This window comes from Lichenostomus cassidix, chromosome 2 (genome assembly GCF_008360975.1).
Source record: "Lichenostomus cassidix isolate B80296 chromosome 2, HeHo_3.0, whole genome shotgun sequence".
Lineage (NCBI taxonomy): Eukaryota > Metazoa > Chordata > Aves > Passeriformes > Meliphagidae > Lichenostomus > Lichenostomus cassidix.
The window spans coordinates 64913477-64935634 of NC_139482.1; the positions used below are offsets into that span (position 1 = coordinate 64913477).

General features: G+C 40.8%; 1 protein-coding gene and 1 long non-coding RNA gene across 2 annotated transcripts in view; one reads left to right on the forward strand and one right to left on the reverse strand.

The window, feature by feature from the left end:
• NEDD9 (neural precursor cell expressed, developmentally down-regulated 9) overlaps positions 1 to 22158 on the forward strand; it is a 103371-nt gene that overhangs the window by 34311 nt on the left and 46902 nt on the right. The gene's annotated exons all lie outside the window — the stretch shown is intronic.
• On the reverse strand, positions 4073 to 21754 carry LOC146441522 (uncharacterized). Its single transcript, XR_014849948.1, has 5 exons — positions 21490 to 21754; positions 21303 to 21457; positions 12242 to 12313; positions 9864 to 9955; positions 4073 to 4180 (listed from the first exon to the last, which is right to left on the reverse strand). It is a non-coding gene; the product is annotated as an uncharacterized LOC146441522 (long non-coding RNA).

Sequence of the window (22158 nt, forward strand, 5' to 3'; positions counted from 1 at the left end):
GTGCACAGAGCTTTAAGTCATTAAAAACCACCATGGAGAAAATTGGATACAGTGTTGAGTGAGGCAGCAAGAAAAACTAAGCCCCTTATAATGGATCTTGAAGAAAAATACCAAGTACTTGGATCTCATATACATATACATATACATATATATATACATTTAAGGGAAAAAAAGAGCTTCAGACTAAACTAGCAGTGGAGGCAGAAAATATACAAGCGTGCAATGTAGAATTGTTTCCCATCTGCTGTGTGAGTAGTTAACTCATCAAAATACACTGGCCACAGTTTATCTAAAAGAAGCCTGGTTTTGGGAGCAGCTTCTGCATTTACTGTTCTTTAATGCAGCAGTAAGACCTCAGGGACAACTCAAAAGCGGGAAGTCCATCCCCTGATAATCCTCATACAAAACAGAGCAGTCCTCAGGACATGCTGGCAGACAAAGCAAAGTGTGGAAAAAAGCCTAAGCCTGCACTGTTTTATGCCTGTGTCCAACCCAGTAACTCCTAGACTGCAGCCAGGTACAAGTTTAAAGCCAGCTTAGTCCTCCTTCCTTTCCAAGTATGCCAAAGTGCAAGGGAGGCATATCTTATGCTCCAAGCAACTGGAGCATAATGAGAAACAGAGACTTGACAGAAGTTTCAATTATGGATTAATGCACCCTTGACGAACTGGAGAAAGTATCCCTGAGATAACAAGGATGAGTGCAGAAGGGAGAGCACGGGGATCTAGATGACATGTTTATCAGCTGTTGAGCAACCTGGTATTGAATAGCTGGGCTCTTCCAGTGTCTCCTCATACCATTTTTTTAGCATTATTTTGGCCAATTAAAGACAACCTCTTGCTGTTCTGTTTCACTGTTGTGTGGGGTTACCACAGTGTGTATCTGGATCACCAACATTTGCCTAAGAAACAGCCAAGTAAACACTCTTTTTGTACCAATATACAGCCTTTCTTTGAATGTCCATTTTATATAAATCCCTATCGCGTGGTCACCATTGCTATTCCACTGAAAAAGGGGTGATCCAGAGCAGCTAAACCTACCAAATGGGCTGGAATCGGTCAGTGCAAACACTAAATGCTTGGAATCAACACTGATGGTCAGAAGCAGTCAGATGCCAGGGAGAAGTCAGGGAGAACTCCCTTTTGCTTTGCTCAGTTTTGATCTGGCTGAAGCCATTAAGCCTGAAGAGCACCAAGAAAAAAGCAGAACGAAGCAAAGCTCCTACCTTTCACAGTTTCTCTAATGTAACGTAAGCAGAAACACTCAGATTTTACAAGAAAGATGGATCTACAACACACCCAGCAATGCAAACAGCTCAGCAGAGTGTGGCAAGGCAGAACACCTCGAGGGCCACCCTGAGAGCTGCCCACACGTGAGCTGGCACACGCAGGGACACAGGACCAGCCACCACACCTGCAGGCTGGGCTCAGACCCAGGGCAAACATTTGCCTTTCACAACAAAAACAAATGAAAGGCTTTAGGTTGCCCCAAATGAACATAAATATTTTTCTTTAGGAATTCTTCTGTTTTGTTGTTTTTGTGTGTGGGGGTTTTCTTTTCTTTAAACTAACAAAGAGCAGTGTAGAAGCGAAGGGGCTCTCTGAAAACACTTTAAAGGTTTATTTGCTTTAATACTAAAGCAAGAGGATCTAGCATCTTCTTGAGTCTCATAAATACATGCATCTTATTAGCTGCATTATAATGTCATTACAGAATGGATTCATTCATGTGCTTATAAATTATTCTGCCTTTGCTCACGTCTGTTCATTTCCCAGAATATTTTTAAAGAGTCTTATTTAACTTTAGTGTTTTTCTCCCTTCTCTCGTTTGTGACATTTCTGTATGCTCATGATTATTTATTTGGCATGGCATTTTGGTGCAAGAGAACAGACAAGCCTTGTGTGCATAAATAGCACAGAATTTCTACTCTAAGAGACCTGAGTTCTGTAATTTATAGATGGCACAATTAACTTAAGAAGTGGAAGTTGAGAGGTTTTATCTATTGATAAAATCTGTTGAGAGGTACAGCTTTTGGCAAGACAAATCAAAGTCATACCATCAACTTCAGCTTTAGACAACTTTTACCCTTGGCTCCAGTCCCGACATTACACCTTGAACCTTTCTCTGCTATTGAACTGAAAAAACATCTTGACTCTATTGCAGCTGGCCTGCTTTAGAGCGACTGCAATACCACCAGCAGTGGCATCCTGAGCCTACTCAAGTGGACACAGGAAACACATACAGGTGGCTTGGCTCAGGCTCTCTGCATGACAGCTTAGAGATAGACCTATATCCTTCCAGTGACACAGATCTCCTCCCAGACCCCAGCTGACTTCTTTCATGGCTAAGCCCAAAGCCATTTGCAAGTAGCAGAAGGACTTTATCTCTTCACTGGATTACAGTACACCTTGCTAAAAGAATCACGCTTGGCCAGGCCAAGCACCGAGACGCTTCCCTCCATCAGCACGGGCCATGCCTGCCTGCCCACAGCTATGCAAACCCTGACAGCTACATACACCTGGAAAAGGAACTGCTGGCTGCTTCCCTCCCTGTTAATGAAGTACTTGAGCTGCAGCCGTTGTTTATTCAGGAACCTAATAAGAGATGACTGTGGCTATTTTCCACTTATCATTAGTTAAACAGAAATTGATTGCAGATAGAAAACAGCCATTGTGTTTTACTACCAATGATTTGTTTCCTGGGTTTTAAGGGCAGATCTAGTTTGGCAGATCTGTTCCCTTAGGCTGCAGACACTACAAGGTGTGGCCACACTCCGTGTTTACAAGCCATTAACAGAGATCCCTTTTGGCTTTTTTCAATTTCAGGCATGTCAATAAGTCTTAGAGGCTCTGTGTGAGAGAACACTGAGTAGAGCTTGGTTTGTTTGTTATCAGTAAAAGATTGTTGACATGCTTTAACTATCTCCTAATAGGAAAGCTATGCACTACAGGCAATCATTACTTGCTTTTAACAGAAGACCTCTGCAGCCTTGAACAGAAATGAGCAAAAAAGGAACCTAAATGGCTTTAATATATATAAAGCCTTTCAAGTGAAACATGACAGATAGCTCCAAAACACCCAGTTTAATTTGGCTGGGCCTTGTTTTTCCCCCTGTGCTGTACCAGATCAGATTTGTGAAACTACACCTGCAATAACCAGGATGCAAGCTTGAACTCTGTGAGGCCCATCTTTCCACATTAACACTGAAATGCAGATATGATCCCATTCAGAAGTTTCAGCTGGTGCCTATTAAAAATGAGACCAAGCTAATTAAAACAAGCAGTGGGTGTTCTATGAAGCAAATAGCTTCAGAAATCTTTAGTGGCTCCCAGAGTGTAGTGGGAAACAGTGCAAAGCACCACCATTGAAAATCTTCTCTGGAGCCTGTCTCAGATTTTTTGGCCTCAGATTTCCCTCTTCTGTGACTTTTCCCCTTTGCTACTCAGAGGACAGGTGCCCCAGGTTCCCATCTTGCAAAGCACCCTCCATTTACCAGGACTTCAGCAAATAACAGCACTGGTAGGGTCTTGTAAGACCTGATTCTCAGCATTTAGCTATACAGTATCTATAGAAAAATTGTAAGAAGTTACTGGCAGATCTCTTTCACTGTGTGGTTTCACCATCTGATGGAGCTTCCCTATCAAGCCTGACAGCTGGAGTACACAGGAACCCCCATATTTGAAACAACTGACTGTCCTTCTAATCTTTTGGTGCAAAACCAGCTGCCTTGCTAAAATACAAATAACCTAGCAGCATCCCCAAAGGAGAACTTTGTCCCTAACCTCCATTGGCTACATGTCAGTTCATGCCTCAGGTCTGAAAATTCATAGCCCTTCCACTGGCTTCTAACCCATACTGGCCATAAAGCCATCAAATACCTGCTGGCACTGAGATTCTCACTGGGATGGATAAACTCAAACAAAGAGATTGATAGATTGTCCTTCCAGGCTCCCCATGGACCACGTGAGCACAGAAGAGAAATGGCCCACCCTGAACCTTGCCATCCTCACTTCACATGACCATCCATGAAACCATACTTTGATGAAGCCCAGAGATGGAAAAAGTGTACTTACCTAGTTTTTCACCTTTCCCCCTCCAAACAGAAAGTTTCAGGGAAAATGTTTTCAGAGAGTTACTGAGACCAGTTGCAAAATTCTTTCCATAATGCCATCTACAGCAGCTGATGTAGAAAACACACAGCATAGATTGTAATGTTTTAAACACAAAGCTCAGTATACTGCTGACCCTCCCAAAAGTTATGTTACACTTTGTACCAACATCTAACTGATGACCCAAACTTGGACTAAATTTGCAGCAGGTACAAATTACACAGAGCATGATTTCTAGCAAATCTAGTTGGCTAAGTACCCCCGAGTTTTCTTTCACCTGACTATTTCCTATCCAGTACAATGGTGAATATCAAGAGTGACAATGAGAACTTTTTTCTCATATGACCAATTCTGTATTATTTCTCAATATTAAGCACCATAAATAAATTCTTATTTCTCTAGACTAAAAAGTCCATCACATGTCACAATCTACACAGTTTGGTATCATTAATGGATGTGTTTGCACTGCCTCTTGTGTGACCTCATACAGTGGTATGGCATTTGTTAGCTTGTTCAATGGCACTACAATCAACTTGCAAATTCAGACTTCATGAGAGAGTTTTTGTTCTTAAGCAGCAGGACTGCTGGCAGCACTGTGTATGTTGTGTGCAATTGCATGTGGTGTTTTGTGCAATATCATCTGCAACATTTTATTTTAGATCACCCCCCCTATCCTCCTCAAAATTTGACTAGACTAAGGGTGAGAATAGATTTTACAGTGGATGATTGAGAGCTAAAAATTCATGGGGCCTCAAAATAATACTTCATCTGTACAGAAAGTATGAAGAATCAGCTGCAAATACAGTAAGATTAATGCATTAATCATCTGCTGGCATTGCACACCCTGGGAAAGAGGCTAATTAAAAGGGATTTGTGGAAAGTCACATAGGATTATTCTACTAAAAGCAGTGGCAAGACATTTGGGTTATCAGTGATTTTTTTTAAGTTCTAATTAAGGTTCTAGAAAACAGTTTTACCAAGAAATTAAGTCCTCCAGCTTCATCTACACTGGAAATACTCTTCATATTAATTTTGCAAGCATTTATAGCTTTAGGTAACTTGAAAAAGTAAAGACTAGCATTCTATTATCTCAATACTTTAAATCCTCTTCCCATAAACTGCCAGGGTAATGACTTCCATTAAATCAGTGACATGGTCTCAAGAAAGAAGGTAATAAAGTTCTGCTGATTTTATCAGCTGAAGCAGGTGATGCACAGGACTTGTTTCCCAGAAAATTAAACTGGCAGCCAAATTAAGGAGCTGAAATGCCAGCTCTGCTATTCTGACAGGTATTAATTGTGCCAAGAACAGTGTTGAGTTTTTAAAAAGAAAACTAGAAAATGAGTAGAGGGCACAACCTTTTCTATCTCTCGCCCATTGAGGACACTGCTGTGCACTTCAGGAACAGGTGGTCCATACACCTGGTTTTCATCCCCTACCAGGAAAAGCTAGCTCTTTCTTTGCATTCAGGGAAGGAAATAGTTCACTTACAGAATATCTGTAGCATTATCAAAATTGCATCTAACAACAAAGAGTGGCAGATGCAGGCAGATGTGTTTCAAGCTCCTTCAGAGTGCTATTTGTAAGAAGAGATACAGAATGTGTCACTGAGTGCAGAGTCTCCTGTGGAAAGAGCTCAGGTGCTGCCTCAAGCCAGTCTCAGTCAATCACAAGTGACAGCATCTGTGCTGTCAGGAAAGTTGCATTCCCACACTTTGGACTATCACTGGACCTCTTGCCTTGGCTTCAGAGTAAAAGAAGCTGCATTGTCAGGGCCACCCCAGCCAAAGTTCTGGCTGAGGAGCAGTGAAGGATGATACAGAAGCTAATTCAACAGCTAATCCTTGCAGAAAACACACCCTCATCTCATGAGAGGGCCTCCCATTTGGAAATTGAAGTGTCTTACATCTCCGAGCCAGAAAACCTTCCTTACAGAAGCTGCAAGAAACAAGACAGAGAACCCTTTTTCTTTCCTTGATAACAGCCAAGAGAGATACTTCATGGTTTTGTAATGCCCTGAGCAGGCAAAAGTAGCTTCATGCACAAATGTGGTTTGGTGGGATGAATGAGGATGTGCATTTAATTTATATTTTGGATTACTGAAGAATGATGACTAGAGAAGGTCATAAGCCATGAAGTTCAGATCCAGGTCTGAAAGAGCTCCAAGCATTGCGGAGCACAGGGTGACAGGCTTGGAGATTGGGTTTGCTTTGGGTCATTGGAGAGAAAATGGTCAGCTTCACAATTTAGCTCTGGAATCATTCCCGAGTTTGTCTAGATTCATGGCTTTGGCTTGGACCTATTAGTGGTAACAATTGTGAGTGAAAGCACAAGGGAAGAAGAAAAGATAACACAATGGCATAAATTCCAGTAGCTCCTGGAAGAAATACATTTGACCTTTATTATCTACTAACTTTTGATGCTTAGCTCTGGTTTTTGCTTTTAAAATATTGTCCCTGGCAGAATGGAGTCCACAGAGAAAACAGACTCTGGAAAAAGTGTGAGACTCTGGGGAGACAGTTATTTACTGGCAATTTCACAACCATCCCTGCACTTCTAATGAAATTTCATTTGTCAAATTCAGTGCAACCTGGTGACAAGCCAAGCTTATTCTGTCTGCCTTTTAGCTTAGAAACATCCTTTTGGTCTCTTGCTCTCAAGCAGTGCCTTTAACTCATTTGAGATAAAAAGAGTTGCAGCTTGTAGCTAAAAAGCTGGCTAGAAGCTCTCATGGACACCATTTCTTATTTAATATGAAAAATGAGTCAAAATTTTGAACTGCTGTTAACACCATGCATAATAAAACATGCTGCTCACCAATAGCACTTCAAAGGGAAATATATACAGCTTTGGAAAAAAAACCAAAACCAACAACCCACAACTGGTTATGATTTTCTATGGACTCACCACTGTCTGGGATGAGGCCACCTAACAGGAGTCTGTACTTAACGTCTTTCCAGCATAGGATGAAAACTGTAACTTCTAAAGGGGGAATGGATTTTACTTGTTATTGATGTTTTCTAGCATGTGAGGCCTGGTTTGTCTACACAGCTTGTGTTACATTCCAGTGGTGGGTAAACCAGCTGAGCTATTTTGACTTCTCTTGGTTAAAATACTACTTTAAGCCTGTTGAATGTTTTTGCATGTTTGGGTCTTAGATTTGAGCTATCAACAGAAACAATCACAGGTTTTGTTTGGATTTACGGAAAAGGAGAATTAATGAAAAAGCCCATGAAGAGTTAGCACAAAAAAAATGATCACACTTACCCCATTGTTCAGGAAAAAAAAGAAGAAAAGAACCCAGTGATTTATTTTAGACAGCCTGAATAGCTGGAGACAGAGAGCTAAAATATGGCAAGGAAATTGCTACCCTAAACAAGGTCCTTTGAGCAATTTGTTGATTTTTTTTTTCTTTCTGCCTGAGTTATGAGCCCTTGGAATGCACATACCATTGAATTGCTTGGTAATTTGCACAAACATTTCTTCCTGAGGTCCTAAAGCCGCTGTATATCCCTGAATGGAAATATTAACATGATAGAGAGGGACAGAGTCCAGCTGTTTGCCAGTCTGGCTACCTAACCTTGTAAAAAGACAGGAGACACTCTGGCTTCTCCCATGAAACATGGGAGCAACTAAACACATGCTGTCACACACACAACAGTGAATATGAGGATACATATGTGCACTTGCCCTACCCTTGAAAGCTGAAACTTCTGCTCTAAACTACCCAAAATCTCATGGAAGCATCATTACTGTGGTATTGAACATTTCCTGGCTGCACACCTGGTGTGTGACTATCTCTACTGTATGGGGTCCTTTGTTCCTGACAGAAATGCTGTTTGTGTAATGAGATATTTTTTGTTAAAGAGGTTTGTTTGTGTTTCCATCTAAAATATAAATACAAGCATAATTATAAACATAAACACACCACAGTTTAATGGGATGACATTTGTGTGGGTGGTTTGGATACCTAATTGCCACATTCTGTACAAAGCCTGTGGTTCCAACCCACAGAACCTCTGCATGCAGACATCGAACCTTGTTTTCTCTTTCATTCTTCTCCAAACTGCTTTGTCCCTAATAAATGTTAAACACTGTGTTGTAGACAACAACCCCCCCAAAACACATGCCCAAGTGGAGGCTATGAGATCTACGCCACTCTTTTATAAAGGGGGCCAATGGCTAAATTCAATTTCTGGGACAGCAGAAGCAAGAGCTCAAGTCTTTCTTCACCTGATGTGAAAAAAACTGGTGTTTGACAATGGTTTTTCAAACTCCCAGGAGGCCACCTTATCTACTGTCTTACATGTTATCTGGGAGTGGTCCTCCCACTGTCTCACTAGAGGAACTTATTCCACTCTGCTCCCTCACCTAAACTGGGACAGAGATAACACAGGGAGCAAGAGGGTACATCAGTAATCCAGCAAGTTGGATGCTTACCTGTAAGCTGGGCATCAAGCTGCCTTTCAACATTCAATTACAGCAGGGACACCCACCAAGTCCAAGGAGGGAGAAAGAGATCCAAATTTTAGAAGCCCTCTTCTTCCAGTTCTTTGTTTTCCCTAGGGAAGAGTGGGCAGACTCCCTTGCAACTCTTCCTCTAATACTCCACCAGTCTCAGAGGCCAGGGCAGTGACCCACCGTGAATGGCACTGCTCACAGCCTCCACCCTGGGGAGGGACTGCTGGTGACCTCCCATCTCCCTGTCCCCCTCCTCCTACAGCAACACAGTTCTCAAACAGAGGCTCTGTTCTTCCCTTTTGAGGTGCATGGTGGTGGGCACCCTGGCTTCTAGCAGTAGTGAATTAAGTTCACTGACTCACACAGCTCAGCCTCCTGTCTAATTCAAAATTAATCTTAAAAAACTAGGGCTGAAAGAGACCTGCTGAGATCATCTAATATCATTTTCTGCCCACAGGCAGGGTCTAATATCCATGGGCTAACCCCAACACGTGTTTATCTAACATGCTCTGGAAGGCATACAAGAAAGGAGAGCCCATAACCTCATTCAGATTCCTGCTTCAGTACTTTATACTCACAGAATTCATCTTTTTTGTCATACAGTCAGCTAACTAATCTTTGCTTCAAATTTATTTTCTTCCTCCCCCAGCATGTCTGAAAGAAAATATTGACTTGATGTAGAAATACTGAAATGAAATTTCAGTTAAATCTACCCCAATGAAGCTAGTAATTAGTAGACAATTTTTCAAAGCAAAATAAAAGGGAATTGCTAAAAAAGTCATGTCTTAATGTTGTGTCACTGTATATGGAACCTCCTTTTGGAGCTTTGCTGTGGATGTGGCAGCTCTTTGTTTATTTTGAAAGGATGAGTTAACCAGTCACTCAAGGATGGGTAGGAAAAGCCTGAGGCTGGAGATTACCATGTAGCTTTCTAATTAGACTGGAATGAAAATAGGTCTAAATCCACTGAGTAAACAAAATACGTTTGCATACTCGGTAATTGATAATAATTATGGTTCCATTTAACAACACTAAATGCCTCGTTGTTATTTTGTGACCTCAGGCAAATGAGTAGGGTATTTGTTTTTCTTAAGCTGACAAAACTTGTAAAAGAGGCCACCACAATGACATTCCAGAGCACAGGGAGAGCTGTCATTTCATCTGCTGGCTGGTAAAAAAATAATATATGATTTCATAATGTTATCCTGCTGAATGCTTGAGGAATTGCACATCTCACTTGCAGAAAGGATCCGAAGAACTAAACATTAGTTCAACAGTCTAACTTGGTCCTACCTCAGAGCAGGACAAGCAGTCATGTACACCAGCAGCAACAGAAGAATGATCTTGTTCTTGAGAAACCAGTGGAAAAGTCTGACTTTCATTTCCTTACATAGAATAAATTACAGAAAAACAATCAATAAGCCAACTTGCAAAATACATAAATGAAAACACAAACTATATGATGAACATGTGTTAATTGACAGCCAAAAAATACCTAAAGAATCACTGTGGTTATCTAGGGAGGGAATAGGAAAAAACAAGAGTACATTTTATATAATGGATGGTTGTTAAAAGCTCACCTTTTCCACTGGGTTTTGATTTTAATGGTCAGAACTCAGTTACGGAAAAAGAGGAAAGATTTTCAGTGGCATGAATAGAAGTTATGCACAAGAGCTCCCAAACCCACAAGCCTGGTTAACATGTAGAGAGGTAGATTTGCAATAATAGGTGTGTTGAAAGCATTACAGCAACCACACATTGCCTTGTGCTCAGTTCTGAAAGCCAGTTACCAGTGCAGTCTGTGTAAATGTGCCATAGGACAAAACAGCACTCAGGGGATCAGTACAGTTTGTTAAACTTGTCAAACTGATTCCTAAATCGACCTACAAAATGCCTATCTGTATGTGTGTGCACCTGTGGGGCTGGGGTGTGCATGTGCCTGGTTTCCTCAGGAAATGACAGCTTAAGGGATGCACACATACATATTTCTTAGAAACTCCACTATATGTATGGATGACCATTTATTTGAACTTAAGAAACTTCCAACTCTTGACTTCCAGGGAGCCAAGGCTGATAGCTCACCCAGAGCGTAGCCCAGTGAGATGGAATTCCAAACTGTCTAAGAAGCCCTTGATGTAGATAAAGCAACACCACCAAGAAAACCATCTCTTTGCAGTGCAGAAATCCCCTTTGTAGCAGATATGCAGCTGCAAGTTGATTTTGCATATTGAAAATGCTGGGGATTTGTCAGGGACTTTGCAAAAGGAGATGATCTATCTGCACCTATAAGTATTCCTGCACACTTTATGAGACAGCTTCTTTCTGCATTTTTGGTATTTGGGATTAAACTCTGGCAACTGCTGTGGTTTGCAGGTCTGGGAGATATTTAATTTATGAACATGCTCAAAGCAAGCTGCTCAGATTTCCAAAGATTTGGGAGACTCATATGTATTTAAAAATACTTCACTGCATTTCACTGGATGAGTTCCAGATACTTTGGTGTCCTGCAAAACTTCTAGCTACCTCCTTTATGGCAGCCTGGATTTTAGACAAGGTCTTATTCACAGCCAGCATAAGTCCTTTTCAGCACTACCTGAGAGAGCAAGAACTGCTCTGCTGGGTAGTCAGACACAGCCTTAATCCTGTTTTGTTCATGTGAATTAATAAACTACTTCAGCGGTAAGCAAAACTATGATGAGCAATAAGCATGAAGTCTTCAGTCTCCTATTGGAAGGTGTTTACAGTAATGGACACTCATAAGAATATTGGCCTAAAGGAATGAGAGGTGCTAGCAGTCCAAGTGCTCCTTGGAAGAGGGAGAAGTAGATCAAGAGCTCATATTTCTTTCCATGTTAAAAAAGAAAAAAAAAAAAAAAAAAGACACCCCCCCAGTTATTACAGAAGGTTTATTCGCTGTAGTTTAAAAATGCAGAAAAATATTTTTATAATCTTAGGAGGTAAAGGAAATAAAACACTTTCACACGACATCTGTACTATATTCACAACTGGAAACAGGGTACTTCCTCAGACTAGAAACCCAAATGTTTCACCCTCCTTTTGCACCTGAGAGAAAAAGGAGATAAATCAGGTAGAAATATGCCATTAAATACCCCATACCCCCCAATACAAGCATGTTGTTTCTTTTCCCAGAAACTAAATAATTACATTGAAAGAAATGCCATTTGGCTTTGTTTTAAAATCTCTCCCACCAAAACTTCAACAATTCCATGTAGAAAAGCATGCAGGTTTTTTTCAATCTGCCTCACTATCATTACCTGCAATATACAGATTATTTTGAATACACAGAATTTATTTGCCATCTTGTCACTACTCTCAGGTTACAATGTTCATTTGATTTCATATACCAAAAATCTGATACACTACAGTCCCTAGCTAGGCTCTCATCCACCTACATTTTCAATACAAGAGGAAAACGTTAGTGGGTAATAGAGTATTCATAGATACAGCATGGAACAGAAGAAAAAAAGGAAATATTTTTCGCTATTTTCTTAAAAGTTTCCTTCAGCAGTGAACTAGAAAATAATTTCTATAAAGTTAATTTAGTTATAGAAAAAATATCTTAAGATAAAGAAGAATGAACAGTCCTAAACCAGCAGCCATTTATAAATCTGTATAGAAGAACTATATATATTGTATATAGATATACTCACAAAACTATGCAGCAGTGCGATATCACTGGTTCATATTCCAGGAGTAATGAAAGCTTCCCATTCTAAAAACACCTGCAGAGACAAGAGGAAATTCCCAAATTCTTTAATATTAATCCTTTTCTAGGAGAATTGCAATTCTCAATCCCATTTTGAAGAAGGTGATGAAAGTAGGGAACAATGAATTTCAGCAAACATGTCTTCCATTTTAAAGAAAAACTGCAGAGGGAAAATGGTGATGATATTAACATTTCCAGATCTTCCTTTGTTCTGTCACCCAGAAGGAGACCAGGTTAAACTACTGCATGTCCATTTACTTTTGTTTTTTAAGAATGATGGAAAGATTCTTAGATTAAGCTTTCAGAAAGAGGGTAAGGGGACAAGGGGGACAATTTTTTCTCAGTAGCCACCCAGGAGCCCATCTCCTCAAGAAATAGAGAGATGTTCCAACCAGAACCATCTGTGTTTCTGACTGGTCTGATTTTTGTCCTTTTGCAGAGGACTAGCAATGACTACAGAAGTCAAAGATCTATATGAAACTAGAAGGGAAGGTTTTTTTGATTCTCTAAGAACAGGCAATTCAAAGGTGAGAAACAGCATGCACTAGAGGTCTGGTACCTCTAGCAATCTAGTAGAAAGACACTGGACCTTAATCCAGTGCAAACGAGTGGATAGTCAGTCATGAAAACTGTGAAAGTAGAGGTCACTTCCCATGGCCATTTTGAAAGGCCAGGTCCCTTGTTAGTAAAGATGTGTGTCGATTTGGTCAAATCACTGTGTCTAGGACGACTTGTGCTAAGCCAAGGGACAAATCTGAAATTTTTATACTCCTTCTGTCTGCACTTGACACCAAGTGGGGCTTTCTTTATGTTTCAGATAAATTGAGTTCCAGGGGCTGTTGTTTAAAATAAAAAATAAAAAACCAAGAAAACTTTAGCCATTCCTTTTCCTTACTCAGGAAGACACCTTTTAAGTTGGAACCTCCAATCCTTCAACTCATCCTTTTAATAATTGATGTAATATGGCATAAAATAGGAAAAAATGTGTCAAATTGATTTCACATTTCTTTTTCTTTGAGATGCTTTCTGCAAAATTACATACTCCATTAATAAGCCCAGGTGCTTGGGTCAGAGCTGGTTATGCTTTCTCAGCCAGAATATTTACTTTCCAGTTGTACTTATGAAAGAAGACAGCCAACTTAAGATGAATGATGTTACCCAATACCAGTGCTTTGAATGAAGCATGCAGTCAGTACTTACTGACTGTGTTAAGGAACATTTATGGTATTTACAAAACAGGAGAAATGTTTATGTTTTACCATATTAGCTGTAAACTGGTTAAACTGTAAAATGAGTATGTTTACACGTAGATAAAATTTGCACACATGCAAAAATTTTAATGTCCATTATCAACTAGGAATTAAATTAGTGAAAGCAGTTATTCTTTTTAGAAGGTACAGAATCCAATATTTGGTTATCCTGACTGAAATCAATTTGGTCGATGAGTAGCGTATTGAAATCAGTCCTGACACTTCACAAACACAGTAGAATCTTCCCCTAGAGATAGTTTTAATTATCTGGCCTATGAACTTTGGTGTAACTTCTGCAAGAGCTGCTGCAATCATCACCACTGAGGTATTTGTATGCCAGGCTGGTAGGAACAGTTTGAAATGTAAGTGTTCAGAAAATATTCAGAGAAAAGAATGGCCTGGGGGCAAATTCTGAGAGTGCTATTTAAAGGGAAGAGCATCCATTTCGTCTGGCAAACTTAGGTCCATGTGAAATAAATTACATTATTAGCAGAACAAAACTCAGCTAAATGTACATAGAATCAGGCAGGGTTCAGATTATTAGAGCCACATACTACAGTGCAAATACAGAACAATTCTGCTGGTTTGGTGGAAAGGTCAGGGCCATTTTTGCCTGTGTCTGATATCCTTTGAACTTAGAAAATTCTATTACAGGGAAGAGACATGCTCACACATTAGCACATCAAAAACCTTGCTGTTAAATTGAGGGCCTGGCTCAATTACCACGAGATCCACCCATGAATGTGAGCCCCCTTGAAGATCTTTCACTGTTCCAGGAAGAAGCTTCACAGTTGCAGAACAGGGCTGTAATATTAAATTAGACATAAATATTGCATGTTGACATGGCTATATTTGGAAGATGCACTATGAAAATTCAACTAATGCAAGATTTTGGAAACCTTGAATGTTATGAATGATTCAGTAAACTGAGGGTATGTTTAAAAAAAAAAAACAAACCAAAAAGCAAACAAACAAAAAAAAAAAACCAGAAAGGAGATGGTGAATATGTATCTCGTTCCTTTGGGTTAATGCAAATATGCCCTGAGATGGCCCTTAGCTTTTGCAGTCCCCACACTTCCATGTGACTCAGCTTGGGGTTTTTTTCAGTATGGGCTGAAATTTTGCAGTAGCATCTTCTGTATGAGATCCACCAGCAACTACTATCTCTTAAGTCACCCTGCAAGGTCTCCTGCCATACCAGGCAAAGGATGAGCAGCTTAGGTCAGAAGCCATTTTGACATCATTGTGCAACTCATTGAAATCCCAGATGAAATCAAGACCAAAAGTAAATGGTTGTGAAGTCTGTGTTTCACACTCAAAACATATTTATGGGAAAAGGAACCCAACCTATGTATGATGATTATGCTCTACGTATTTTCTTTCGAGATAAAGAGAAGCCACTCCAGCATAAATGAGATGGTCTGGAAGATTATTAAAATGTAATACATAGAATTGGTATTGTTATTTTTGTATCAGCCTTTCCTTGAAATGAAATCATTATTTGTAGCTAGGTGGTGGTTTTAGAGAAGGGTTGCTTTTCTTTCATTATGAGGTTAGAGACCACAAATTATGCAATAATCTCAAGAATTCATCCTTAAAGACCAGTTTACTAACTAGCGGACAAATATTGCCTTCAAACTCTTCTTTAGTAGCAGTTTGAAACCATGATTCTGAGGGATTTTAGACTATAAAGTTTTTTTTTCCTGTGTCCTCTAAAGAAAAAGAAACATGGAGACTTGGTTCCAGTGCTAGCAGTAAATAACTCTGCATTGAGTATGTTCAGCAGTTCCAGTTCTGTCAAGTGTGGTGCCTCTACAGATCTGTCAGGGAGCATTAGCAGGCCCTGGCCCTCTGGCCAAAGGCAAGGGAGCGTGGCAAATGCCCACAGGATGAGGGTGGAAGTTTGAGTTGCACAGCCATGCACATCTCCTGGGCACACCAGGGCTGTCCTCAGCACCTAGCACAAAAGGCCTTCACTGTTTGCCAGTGAGTGGAGGAATGTAATTAACGTGGCAAACCCTTTTTCTTCTCAGTTTAATAGCAAATCTATCACAAAGGAGGACAGAGAACCTTTGATCTTGTATAGACACCCACGGACTGCTGAGCTCCCAGCAAAGCGTGTATTCCTCCCTGAAGATATAACTGCACTGACGGTGAATGATGACTGCCAGACAGCAAAAAAGAAAGATAGTCTTCTTTTCTGTGCTGTGACACTCAGCAGGATTGGGCTGAGTAAATGAATAAAGCTTCTTCAGTAGCACAGCTAATGCCGCTGAACTAGCCCTGTGTTCCTAGAAACTAACACTTTTAGAAGAAGCTTCAGGAGACCCTCTGCATTTGCTTTTCCTTATCATTTGTTTTAAGGAGTAGATGTTGCCACCTACATTTTTTCCATGCTAAGCCTCTTGTAACTGAATAAGAACTGGTTGGAGAAAGTAGCTCCCATAAGCACAGTGAGGCCCTTTGCAGACTCCAAAGCCAAAGGGCTCAGTCTTGAGCACTCACAAGGACATAGCAGATGCTTGGCAACCAAAAAAGAGGCATATAAGGATTCCTTGTATAGGAAGGCTTTGGTATGGAGTCAAGCCAGGATGCAAATTCTACTTAGGTATCCACCTAGGAGGATGAAAAAGTCAAGATTTATTGCAGTGGTACCCTCAATTTAAGCAGAGGTCAAAGTAGAAAGTCAGGGCCAGTAGTACTGAGCATTTGGGCAAGCATCTTCATGCTGCATCTTTCCATTTGTTCTCCTGTCCTATTGTCCAACTGTACCCAGCATGCAAGCTTAACCGAGTCTAGCCTTCCCAGCAGGCCAGTTGCAGCTCAGAGGACTAAAACAGTGGGTTTCACCTCTTTATGAAGAATAATGGTGAAGCACTTGTCACAGCTGGCACTACACAGCAAACTTTCTGAGTCCATTTTGCTCTTGCAGCTCTGTATTGCAAGCTACACAACCTGAAAACCACATCCTTTCTAAATGCGAGTATATGACCTAGAAACTCCCAGTGTGAGGTGTGATTTCCCTCTAAAAAACCGGAAAGACACATTTTGTCATGGCAGCTAGCAAAGTAGACTACTGATGCACAGAGCAAGATATTGATGCATAAGTTAGTGAATCAGTGATGGATTTAAGGGTCTTTTACATATGGCACAAATTAGTAGAAACAGAAACCTGAAAAGAGTAATTTCCCTCTACAGTATCTTTGCCTTCTGTGTGCATTCTATCAAATGAACAGGCTTTTCAGAAGTTCTGGGAAAAACTTACTGGCTACTTTGTGCACTGAGATGCTTGACTGAAATGAATCATTTTCTGTTCCATGCTGGAGGAGGGAAGAGGCCACTTTGTATTTGCAGGATCAAAGTGGCAGAGGTCATGGTCACCTAAGCAAGCAGGCTGTGACAACTTCACAATGGATGAATTTTCACTTGGCTGAACCTTAGGGACCAGAAACTGGCCCTGATTTTTCTACCGCTGCTACTCTCACTACGAAATCTTTCCTGCTCCCAGAATTCCTGGACTAAAATTTTACCTGGAAACAGCTCAAAACATATTTTGAAGATGTGGTGATTATTATTTTATGTGTTTTCTCCTCTGCATGTCTGGTTCCTGCCAGAAGAAATGATTTGAAGAGAGGGAGATGCAGGTCTAAAACTCCAGCTCAGTTTTGCTGAGCCAGGACCTTCAGATATCTTGGCTGTGATCCCAGTAAACAATTGAGGGGTTGGATTTGAAAGGCTCAGGCCCCCAATTCTCAACTATCCATGCAAGGGTGAGTATAATGCAATTGGACCTATTGGATATTGCTGTCTTCCTGGAGCTGCAGCTGTATGTCAGCTGGGGTACCCCGAGACAGACCTGTCCATAGATTCCACGTGCAGAAGCCCCATCTATATGTAATAAGTCAGAATTATTACCCTACACATATGAATGCAACTGTCAGCCACTTCAATATGAGTTTTATCGACAGGACTGGTAATGACAGTAATGACTCATAAAACTGAGCTGCTTCAGTGTAGCTTGTGGGTTCTCAACACCACCAAGATCTTGAACTAATCCAAGACAGACACCATCTTTAGGATGTATGGCCTAGTTTAATTAAGCAATTATATCACATATGTCCTTAAATTTGGCATGCCGGATATATTTTAGATTATCTGGGGGCACCTGCTTACACAAAATACATTTGAAATCTAGAACCACAATGATATAAACATGTCACATGCATGTTTGTTTTCATGTTCTGAAAGGCAGAACAAGCCCTGCAAGAGAAAACAACAAACGCTTAAGCTGAGCTAAAAGATGTCCAGAGATGCAGGTGGCAAAGCTCCCCTTTGCATCAGATGTCTTTCATTGTATCACCATGCAAAGAAAATGTTGAAACATGCAGACAGACTTTTTACTTGCCCAGATATTTGGGTGCTGATAACTAGCAAAAAGTGGGACAAAATCACGGGTTTATAAGGAACTATTTAATTTTTCTAGAGTGAAATAATGAAACATCTACTGTCATCCTCAAAGAGGAGAACTGAAGTCAGCAAACAGAGCAGCCTCAAAGCCTGAGGGAAAGGGGCAGGAGGAGCACTTGCTACTCACCATATGAATAGCAAGCAAAGAAAAAAGCAGACCTGACCTTTCAGGGAGACCTGGAAACAGCCCCAAGAGCACTGGTCATTAAAACAAAACAAAACACACAAAAAGGCATTAAGAAAACCTCACTCTAGTGGGAAGAGGAAGTGGTTTAAGGGGATTAGCTCCCAAAAACCAGAACTCCACTCTTCCTCAGTCTGCTGAGGAGCCCCAGAAATCTTCTATATTGAACAGGGCTGTGAAAATGGACAAATGTTGGCAACCACTCAACAAATGATAGTAATGTGAGGTGACATCTCTGGACCTCAACCAGCCAGCACACAATTGTCTCATTTTCATGGTGTGTCAAATTAAATTTAGACTTTAGCGCTTTGCTTGTCTTGCGCTGTTACCTCCTTTCCAGAGCAGAACACAGAAGAACTGACTTTGACCTGCAAACACAAATGCCAGCCTGCAAAAACTAGTGCTGAATAATTTCTTTTCCTAGCTGGGACCTTTTTACCCCCTTCCCTTTCATGTCAGTCCATTTCTTCACGAGAGGCTCTCCTGCATCTGTATCACAGATTTGGGAAGAATCAGTGGGTTTGTATTGAGTCACTGTTGGGAAATTCTCTCAGCCAGGAGCCTTTCATGTTGGGCAACAAGCACTGTGCCCCTTTTCTGACTGCCCTTCTCTACCAACCACACAAACAAACACAGCAACAACCACAAACCCTGCAACAGCTTAGTAACCTGTTTCACAAAATTGAAACACTCCAAAATCTTGGGATGTTACAGAGTGGCAAGGCATTAACTGGATGCAAAATAGACATCAGTTTTGTTTTGGCACCATAAAAGTGCAATAACTGATTAAGTGTTCTCTACCTTGAGACTAAACTGATGATACAGGAGCATCACAGCCACACTTGAGCCAGCTTTGATAGGACGAGGATTACATCCTCTCACTCCTTTACTGGAGTAACAGCCTCTTCAGCTGTGCAAACCCAGCTCATCTGGAAGTACTGTTACTGAAACCAGACACTTGAAAAGCCTTGATACTTTTTTTGGACCAGACATTAAGAGCCCAGTGTCTTGCTGCATCAAGGCAAAAAACATCAATCCTTTCAGTTGCAAAATTACTCAGAGATTTGAGCTTTAAAATGGGAGGGAGTTTATGGACTCCAAACAGGGCTTGAAGATGGTTAGTTGATTGTTTGACTTCAGGAGATCCTGAATTTGAATCTCAGACTGAACAGAGAGCACTTGTAGAGATGGATGAGGAAACAGAGGTATCAAAATGAAAGCAGGCAGTGCTGGGTCTGGGTGACTGTATGGGGATTTTTAAGAAGAGCTATTGGTATGACTGCTGCATTAGAACTGACTAAGTCTGAGTTTATTGCATGAAAAAAGGAGATGTCTTGAACCAGCTGCTTCTGCTCAAGCTGGAAATACTAGAAAAAATGCCTCTGCTTATGTCATTTTGGCACATCTGGGTTCAGATGATCAGTACACAGAGATGAATAAAAAACAGGGAAGGACCTGAACCAGAACTCTATCCAGTATTCATATATTTGAAGACTCACTGCATATGGATCAAACTTTGTAGATAAGTTCCATGGGAGTTGGATGCAGGAGGGAAAAAAAGCACAATGATTTCTCAAAAATACTGAAAAGCTAACTCTTCTGGAACACAGTTTTGTTGCACAAGCAGACAGAGGCTTACCAAGGACACAGTCCTGTGAAGCACAGACACACAAATTGATAAGGAAGCACTTGAGTATGTGTGTAAGATTAAGCATGTGCTCAGTTGCTTTGTTGATCAGGTTCTACTGCAGGTTCTACTCCCTAGCAGTCATTTCCCATTTGGAAACCCTTGTTAGGGAGAGAAAGGGGAAGAAGGAGGGTTGTTTAGCACAATATTTTTAGATAGATTTTTAATGGAATATTTGTTAAGCTTTCTTCCACCCTGACTCCCCCCTGCCCACTGTCTGGGTTTTGTGTATGTTTTTTTAATGGCTAGCAATGCATCACAGTACGGCTGCTGTTTAAATATTTGCCTGAAAAAAAATGTAGTCTGTGCTTAAGAAAAGTGGTTTGGCACAAACTGGACATTTTCAAACATCCATTTACCAGATGGATCACTTTGTTCAATTACAAAGAAAAAAAAGATGGTGAAAGAGTTGAAAATCGAGTGGAATGTTCCTAAGCACACAGCATTGTTTACTATCTGCATGTCTCCTGGCATCCTGTGAGAAACTATCAATAGGCTCTTCAAAAATGTTCCTTTCCCTTAAAAAGTCTGCATTTTTAACTATAATAAAACGGCAGTAAATATACTCTACAATAGCCTGATGGAAAAATGTGCTAAAGTATTTCTATAAATCAAATGTAGCAGTTTGGCATTAGCTCTGAGGCAGTAAATTTAGTAAATTAGGAACAGATGATTTTAAAATAGAATCTTACATAACTTTCTAGCATGATATATATATTTTTTTTAATTTAACACAAGTTTGTCTGTCTTCATAAAGTTATCTTGGCTGCTACCAGAATGTGGTTCAGTCTTTAAGGACCATCTTTTTTGTTATTTATCAAGTATAGAATGTTTTAAATATCAAAGTAAGAAGTGGAACAGATTCCTCAAAAGACAGAAAAGGCCATAATATGTACTGATCCACATAAGATGTGGAGTGCTTTGTATCCCTGATGCCCCTGACTATTTCATTCTTCTTATTTTGATTAAAAATAGTCTATTTCTCGATTCATCTTCTTTTTTTTGCCCTCCTTCCCTTTTCCCACAAATGGAAGGAAATGTCTCCCTCCATTACTCCCCAGAGTGGTTACAGCTCCTATAAAAGCAGCTTGGTCCAACAGACTTATCCCTCACCCATGTGCTTAGGTCAGGAGTCAGCATTTGAGACCTTGCATTTCTTATGCTATCCCACTTTTGTTCTCTGCTCCAGAATATCCATCTATGAGAAATAAGGAAAATGAAATTGTAAGAAGAATATAAGGAGACTGTGCCACCAGCTTTAGTCTAAACCTTTTGGCACTATCTACATATATATATCCCTGAAAACTGCTCTCCCAGCACACCTTTGACTTTCATGTTTCCGAGCCAACATTTACACCACCAAAGAGTCGTGTCAGACCACTGCTTATGTTCTGAGGACAGGGGATTGCATACATACGTCCTCCGTGGTCTTCTTTTCGGGCAAACACTCAGCCTGTCGTGGTCTTTCAATGGAAATAGCCACTGTGGAGCCATTCCACAGCAGCTGTGCTCACTGTGGTGCTTCAGTGACTGACTTGGGAAAGCATGGCCTAGCTACTTTTACATTGCACACTGTCCAGTTTTTTTGCAGTTTTACATTGCACATTACTGTCCAGAGAGCCAGAGCCAACACACTGTCTCAGAACTCTGAAGATAAAGGAGAGTCTCTCCAGTGGCCTGACTCATGGCTTCCAGACAAACATATTCCACAACGTTATGACACAACAAAAGAGCTAAGCCCCTCCTCAAAAGCTATAAGGACACATGGAGACAGATCTTTACAGCTCCCAGACAGGGCTGAACTCTGAGGATGTGAGGTGTCAAATCTTCATGTCACTTCTTATGACTCAAGCCCTCATCAGACTTGAGAAGCAAACATGAGTCAACTGGGATGTGAGGGAAAGGGCAAAGATAAGAACAGGAGTGTTGAAGGAGAGGCAAACAAAGAGTTGTGTGGAGCCTTCCTTTCATATGACCCCAAGACTCCATGCAAGTATGCAGACTGAAGCAAGCAGAACTGCGGTGGATACTCGTGAGGGCTGAGTTATCTGCAAGTGCTGTCTCCTTCAGCAGAGGCAGTCTACTGCAAGGAGCCAATTAAGTCCTTAGTCCAAGGCTTGGGATGCTGCACAGAGTGGGCCAAATCCTCCTTCCAGTGAAGCTGAGAAAAGCTTTGCCAATGGGAACATGCTCTGTCCTTTTCACCCTGTCTTTGGCTACCCTGTTGCTGGAAGCATTCAGAGTTTGCAAAAGACAGCAGTGGAAAAGAGAGG